At 39.0% G+C, this 7500-nt stretch overlaps 1 long non-coding RNA gene across 1 annotated transcript in view; it reads right to left on the bottom strand.

The window, feature by feature from the left end:
• Window positions 1-5240: 5240 nt before the first annotated feature.
• The window catches only part of LOC138865099 (uncharacterized), a 2452-nt gene continuing 192 nt past the window's right edge, over window positions 5241-7500 (bottom strand). Inside the window, exons 2-3 of the long non-coding RNA XR_011399310.1 lie at window positions 6256-6476; window positions 5241-5779 (exon numbers count right to left, since the gene is read on the bottom strand). This is a non-coding gene — a long non-coding RNA (uncharacterized lncRNA). The remainder of the gene's footprint in view (window positions 5780-6255; window positions 6477-7500) is intronic.

Raw genomic sequence — 7500 nt, 5'->3', positions numbered from 1 at the left:
CGAAAAATAAACATATTTTGAACAAAGCCAATTCGGTCGGATCCCCCTTCCTTCTGCAACTGAAACTCACCCTTATATTTGATTCCCCTGCATATGACGTCACACGTTAATGCCTAATCCCGAAATACTTTATTCTCACAACAAATTAACACACTGAAAATAAAAAGAAAAAAACTACATCCAAGTGAAAGAAAACACTAAAGGAAAGTACAATAGAATAAAAAAAAAAAAAAAATCGTTGCTCTTCCGAAACAAGAACAGACGGGAAATCTGCCAAAAGAAAATGACGATTTTTCATTTTAATAAAAAATAATAATAAAAGTCTTGTCAGCACAGATAAAAGTTTAGGATGCGTTTTTTTTTTCTTTTCTTTTGCATAAAAACAATTCACGTTTTATTCGGCGTCGAAACAACCACTTCTTGTTGCTTCCTTCCTCTCTCTACCTCTCCCTCCCTTTATTTCCTCTCTCTCTCTCTCTTTCTCTCCTTCTCCCTCCCTCCTTCTATCTCATATATAAACATACAGATAGATAGATAGATGAATATAGATGAACACGTAGATATACATGTTTAAACCTCTCTCTCTCTATCTTTATTTACTTTAATTCTTTATTATTATCTCTCTCTCTCCCTCCCTCTCCCTCTGTCTCATATACAAATCTATATCTATATCTATCAATCTATCTATCTATATAGATGGACATAAACAGACAATTATATCTGCTTTCGAGAGAGCTCCTGCTTCCGCCCCAGCGTTGCTCGAAGACCCTGCAGGAAATAAGCAATACTGCAAAACGGGTTTCTTTGGTGAACCCCAATCACCGTTGGAAAATTGTTGGAAAATAATAAAAACAAAAAACGCAAGAACAGATACTTTCTTGGAAAGACGGTAAACACTTTTATTCTGTGATATCAAAAGGATGTGTATTTCATCGAATTATGAGAGAACATTCGGTCAATTTGAAAATGACGCCAAACACCGATTCCAGGGAGAAAACTTTTTTTTTTTTACCTGAAAGCTCTTGTCGTGTTTCGAACGAATCGAGCACTCATTTCCTTCACAAACGAAGCTCAGATACGACATCGGCCCCGATGGCTGGGGAAGGGATGCTAAGTATCAGGGGAAATGGCAAGGTAAAAGTAAAAACTCGAAGTAAATCTTCCAGTAATTTAGTTATTGCTTCGCCCCCTAACCCCTCTCCCCATCCCCCCTAACCTCCCTCCCACCTCCCCCTAACCTCCCTCCCATCCCCCTAACCTCCCTCCCTCCCATCCCCCCTAACCTCCCTCCCATCCCCCTAACCTCCCTCCCTCCCCCCTAACCTCCCTCCCATCCCCCTAACCTCCCTCCCTCCCCCCTAACCTCCCTCCCATTCCCCCTAACCTCCCTCCCATCCCCCCTAACCTCCCTCCCATCCCCCCTAACCTCCCTCCCACCCACCCCTAACTCCCCTAACCCCCCTCCCATCCCCCCAAACCCTCCTTTCCCCATCCCCCCATATCCCCCTTCCCCATCCCCCCAAACCCTCCTTTCCCCATCCCCTCAAACTCCCCCAACCCCCATCCCCATCCCCGCCTGGTCTACAAGGTCTTCACCTCGTGTGTTCCGGCAGGACAAAGGCCGGGCAAAATATCTGAATCTCCCGTCGATAATTTCTTACCTTGACCAATAAATCCGCAATGGCCGGCCTGCGAGTCGTCTAGGTCCTCCTCGTCACCATTTGCGGGAATTGCGACCACTAACCGCCGCTCTTTTGCGTTATTGCCGAGATATTTTCCAATTTAAACGCGGAACAACACTGCACACAGCCTAGGCATAACGGAACTGATAAGAATTTCAACGGACTTCCCGGAGGTCCAGCTTCTATTGTCACGTGATTATCTATTACAAATTCTCATTGGCTCCAATAGACTGGTCGCCAGTGTCCATCGCCACGTCACGGCCAAGAGCAATATTCCCATTGGCTCATTTAAATTTCCCGCGCTTACGTCATCCTCTACGATTTCGCGCCATTTTTTTCGCCATTGGAAGAGCACGTGTCATAAAAGGCCTGGATTTTTTCAAATTAAACCCTCCCTACTGCTCTTATTAGTTTGCGAACTATATGCTACAAAAGAAAAGTGTCTTAGAATGTTGCGTTCCATCGGATGGCAAGGTCAAATTCCTTATTTTTGGCCTTAGGCATTTCCAATAATGCCAAAAATTCAGCTAACGGTTCTACTCGATACGTTGGGAGGATATAGGGCAGTGGTTCCCAGCCCCAAAATGAGGGTCAACGGGTTTTTTTCTGAGGGTATATAAAAATCCATAACTGGATATGTTAGTCAGAGTTAATGTTTTTTATTTACACTTGCTTACTGATATTCAATGTGTTGATAATATAAACGTAAAGAATTGCGTAATCTACTTTACAGCTACAAATATAACTACCAAGAAAATGGTTGGATATATTACTACATGTTCACACATTTAGGGTCGCTAGCCCAGGCTTTAGGGTCGCACCCTAAAAAGTTTGGGAAACACTGGTATAAGGCATAATAGGGAAACTGCAATACACACACTCACATATACATACATACATACATACATACATATATATATATATACACACACACACACACACACACACACACACACACACACACACACACACACACACACACACACACACACACACATACACGCAGCACTTATCTTACTACACATAGTTCATATGTAGGAGGTAGGATAATACATTCTAAGTATAAATTACTGCATGCAAGTCAGGGAGTACGTAAGCCTACACTCTGGTAGCCCTTCATGCACCACGCACAAAAGGAAGTCGACACCGTTGTCTTTGTTTTAATCCTCCTTGATTAAAATAAACAAATGTTCGCCTAAGATAAGAAAAAAACAGCTAATAAACTGCCCAAAGTTTCAAAATCAAAGAAATACTTGCATTACGTGACATGCAGTTTACCATGAATCTAAGTACATATATCCACTACTTGGTTTATTGGTTTATTTTAACTCCGCAAAGAATAGGGGAAGGCTAGATCATTAGCAACTCGTGGAGGTGTCATAGCGCCTGATTCTATTTTTGGAAAAATGCACGTAGGGTTTATTTTGATGACGTCACAAAAGTTATGGATGCTTTGTGAATATGGTCGATCATTTCGGTCTCTTCAATTTTCAAAGAGGATGGAAAATAATTACTTAAATGGTTATATTTTCACTGAACAATCATCAAAACAGATGCCATGAGACCTCGAGTTGCTACTGATTTAGCTTTTCCCGCAAAGAATGGCAAACTTGCACCGAAAAAGCGAGGAATAACATCAACGTTTACCTGTTTATTATCGAAGTTTAGTGATTAGGAGATTGAAGTTGAAGAAGAACTGCGGCAAACAGTGATTATTTATGTAAAATAAAAATGAACGCCATTATGGATGAATTCACGTTCCTTAAGAATTCATTAGGCAAACAACACATTTTATGACACTTATGATCTATTGCGTTTCACACAAAGTAAAGATGACAACCAATCCTAAGTCTTGTCACATTTCAGCCAGCCAATCAAAACGTGTTTCATCACTCACGCAAGATATCGGGCTGTTTTGTTGTTGTTGTTGTTGTTTTATCAGTTCTTTTCCACTTACAACGGTTTAGGGCGTTGCCAAGCCCACAAAACATTAAGATTGTTTTTGAAACGAAAGGACTGTGCAGTGGGCCGGTCTCAAAATATTTTCGGGCGGCCCGAGTGTTTGCAGGAAACGCGTCAGCTGATCGAGTGTCATGGCGGCGGCGGGAAAGACGAAATAGGCTGGAAAATTATCAACGAAATGTAACGATCTCTTTTTTGACAACAGACAAGCTATATGTTTAAAAAAAAGGTATGACAATGTAAGCATTTAGCAATTGTCTTTGTTGTTAATATGTACAATAATGCTGACTTTACAGTATACCATATCACAATAAATAACTTCAAATGGAGCGACGCCAAAAACAGACACTGATTTAAACACACATTTATACACACAAACATAATCATGTATACGCATATATATGTTTGTGTGCATATATATGTATATGTATTGATATGAAGATGGAATCCAGGACGATTCCGAAACTGTTGTCTCACTTACTTCAATAAATCTAGTTTGTGCAGAGTGGGTTTTTCTAACTATATATATATATATATATATATATATATATATATATATATATATATATATATATATATATATATATATATATGGCAAGCACACATATTCGTTTGCGTATACATGTGTATATAAACATATAGAAAACTAGATGGAGTGATATAGAAATGAAAAATATGAAATTTGTAGTTTCTTACTAACATTTCTTCTTAGTACCCCTCTCAGACTATGCCGACGAAGGCCTATTTACCCCAAATTATCTAGACAGAAGGACTTCGCAATGCCTCCTTGGACATTTTTACTTCCCGTGAAAAAACAACCCTCCAGTTTCTTAACCTGTGGCCCCAGTTCCATCTCCTGCCTGTCCTGAACGGCCTCCTCCTCCGGGTACACAATACCACCAAGGTCAGGGGCATCAGCAACTCCAAATCCAGCTGATTGACCTCCTGCATCAGCTGTTTCGTTAGTCCATAAGAAGGGCAAGATACAAAAGGCAGGAAAGGGAGGAACGCTGCACAGATTTTGAGGGCCTGAGCGCCAAAAAATGTGTTTTAGGTTAGTTACCCCCAAAATGAGATTATTATTATTTTACTTTATTATTATTATTTTTTTAACTTTCGCAGAGATTTGAGGGCCTGAGCGTCAAAAAATGTGTATTTAGATTAGTTTCCCCCAAAATGGGATTGTTATATGTTTTCTTAGCTTAAACCTTCGTACAAGGTAAGCATCGATATGTCCACTCTCATGCACTGTAAAAATGAAAATACAGTGCATTAACGATATAACCGAAAGTGCAAGCTAAAATAATGATAAAGATAATAATAATACGCGTTTTTTGGGGTAACTGGCCAGAGAATACCTTTGGGAGCACACGCATCCATATAAGGATTCATGAAAAGGTCCATGATGGCCAGTTTTACAAGCAAAAGAAATTAGGCAATTTTTTCATGACGCGTGAAGCACTTCTTGCGTGAAATGGATGTATCGCCAGTGACTTCAAGAGTATTTCATTTCCTTATCAATTGAATCAAAAAAAATCTACAACGTGGGGGCATTTTGGGAAGACCATAAAATATACTGCATGTATCAAACTTTTATTTCAATTCTTAAACGTAAATTACAATATTCTATCAAAAAATAAAAGATAATTCTAAACACTTACACAGATTGTTTAAATTTGAAAAGCAATGTACAACAGCATTGTCTATGACATCATTAACAAATATTTTTCACCTGACATTTCCTGTTACCTAGACAGCACGAAACAGGAGGAGGAGAAGGAGGAGGAGGAGGGAGGAGAAGGAGGAGGAAGGAAGGAAGAGGAGGGGGGAGGAAGGGAGGAGGTGGGAGAAGAGAAATGGAGTGAGAAGGTGAGATTGAGGAGAAGCTTTAGGAGGTAGTGATAGGAGAAGAGGAGAAGGTTTATTCTCATGAATAAAGAAGCATTTAAACCATACACTAAATACAGAAATCTGTCTCCTGTCGCTAAACAAACCTTGAAATCAAGGCTAATATCTATCAGGTATCAGGGAACTGACGTGACTGACATTTCCAAACGATCTGCAATTTCCAGCTGAAAGAATCCTATTGCCATGTAGCGCAAAGGTCAGGCGCTGCGTCTGAGGCGGAATGCGACCTGTTTTGGAACGAAAAGGAAAGTGAATGTTAGCATCATAGTCTGATTGTACAGAGATGTGTGTGCGTGAGTATGTGTATACGTATATACATATATAGGTATGTATCTATATACATATACATATATGTATGTATATGTATATATAACACAAAGACGCACACACACACTAATACACACAATTATATATACATACATATGTGTATATATATATATATATATATATATATATATATATATATATATATATATATATATAGAGAGAGAGAGAGAGAGAGAGAGAGAGAGAGAGAGAGAGAGAGAGAGAGAGAGAGAGAGAGACATTATTATCTATTCAATATTTTATAAACAACTACAAATCAATTTCCTAAGTATAATCACCATAATTTTAAATCAATAATAACCAAATATTAAACCAATCGCTGCACTCACCACAGTATAAAAAAAGAGACAAAAAATAATAAACAAACAGCAATTACCTTGGCCATTTCTTCCTAAAGATAACTTATCCGCCGATTTCCCTGAGCAGATTTCTCTCGCGCTGCTTTCAGGGCCGATAACACTTCACTACGGCCTCCTCTGACAGCAAAGGGATCGCCGCTGTCCCTGGTCGCTAAACACGCTTGCTTGCTTGGAAGACGTGCTCTACTCCTGCAACTCGATCCACACTGTCAAGCTTCAGCTGTGCTTTCATATTTACCTGAAAACATCATTATATATATATATATATATATATATATATATATATATATATATATATATATATTTGTATCTTCCCCTGATGTGATAGTATATCAAAGCATATTGTAATGAATCATACTACTGGCATTTTATATTCTTCAGAATGGAACCTTGTAAGTATTTAACATTAGTTGGTCATTAACAAAGGTATAATAAAGAAAATCAGAGCAGACATATGTATCAAATAAATCAAGTCCAGCAGTGGTACGGCATTCACTTTTTCTGGCAACGGTAGAGAAATCTCGATAATGTATAAAATGACGGTTAAATCCACGCTCCTCCTTGCACTGCTTTTCAAACTCACTTCAAATATCAATGTCAGTCATAAATAACTGCACACACTCGTGACAATCTAACATATGATGATGACTTTGTTAATAAAACAAACGATTAACAAGAAACTTTTGAGCGTATGAAAGTAGATTGCCTGTCGAGGAATAACTTAACAACGTATCTAGAATATATATCTTAACACATAAGCTCGTGGTACGTAAATATCAGAAGGATATTTCTGGCAAAAGCTTATAGCACGATGCAAAAATATCTAATGTTTTGTGTGTGTGTCTGTGTGTGTGTGTGTGTGTGTGTGTGTGTGTGTGTGTGTGTGTGTGTGTGTGTGTGTGTGTGTGTGTGTGTGTGTGTGTGTGTGTGTGCGTGTTTGTGTTTGTGTTTATGTGTGTGTGTGTGCACATAATATAAAGGTTATTGACCAATTGAAAAAAAAGTCATAACGTTTTTTCATCTCAAATCTATCTTAACGTGACATTTAAAAACACCTGATACAAAAGCTTGAATCTATTTTACCTTCAAATTTCGCGGTATAAAGAGCCTGGCGAACACCGCCTCCACCTCCCTGGACTACAAACACTCTCTCAATTTCTCTCTCTCTCCCTTTCTCTCTTTCTGTGTGTGTGTGTGTGTGTGTGTGTGTGTGTGTGTGTGTGTGTGTGTGTGTGTGTGTGTGTGTGTGTGTGTGTGTGTGT

This window comes from Penaeus vannamei, chromosome 19, assembly GCF_042767895.1.
Source record: "Penaeus vannamei isolate JL-2024 chromosome 19, ASM4276789v1, whole genome shotgun sequence".
NCBI classification, from domain to species: Eukaryota; Metazoa; Arthropoda; class Malacostraca; order Decapoda; family Penaeidae; genus Penaeus; species Penaeus vannamei.
The sequence above is the reverse complement of the archived record's forward strand: the minus strand, read 5'-3'. Positions and strand labels throughout refer to the sequence as shown.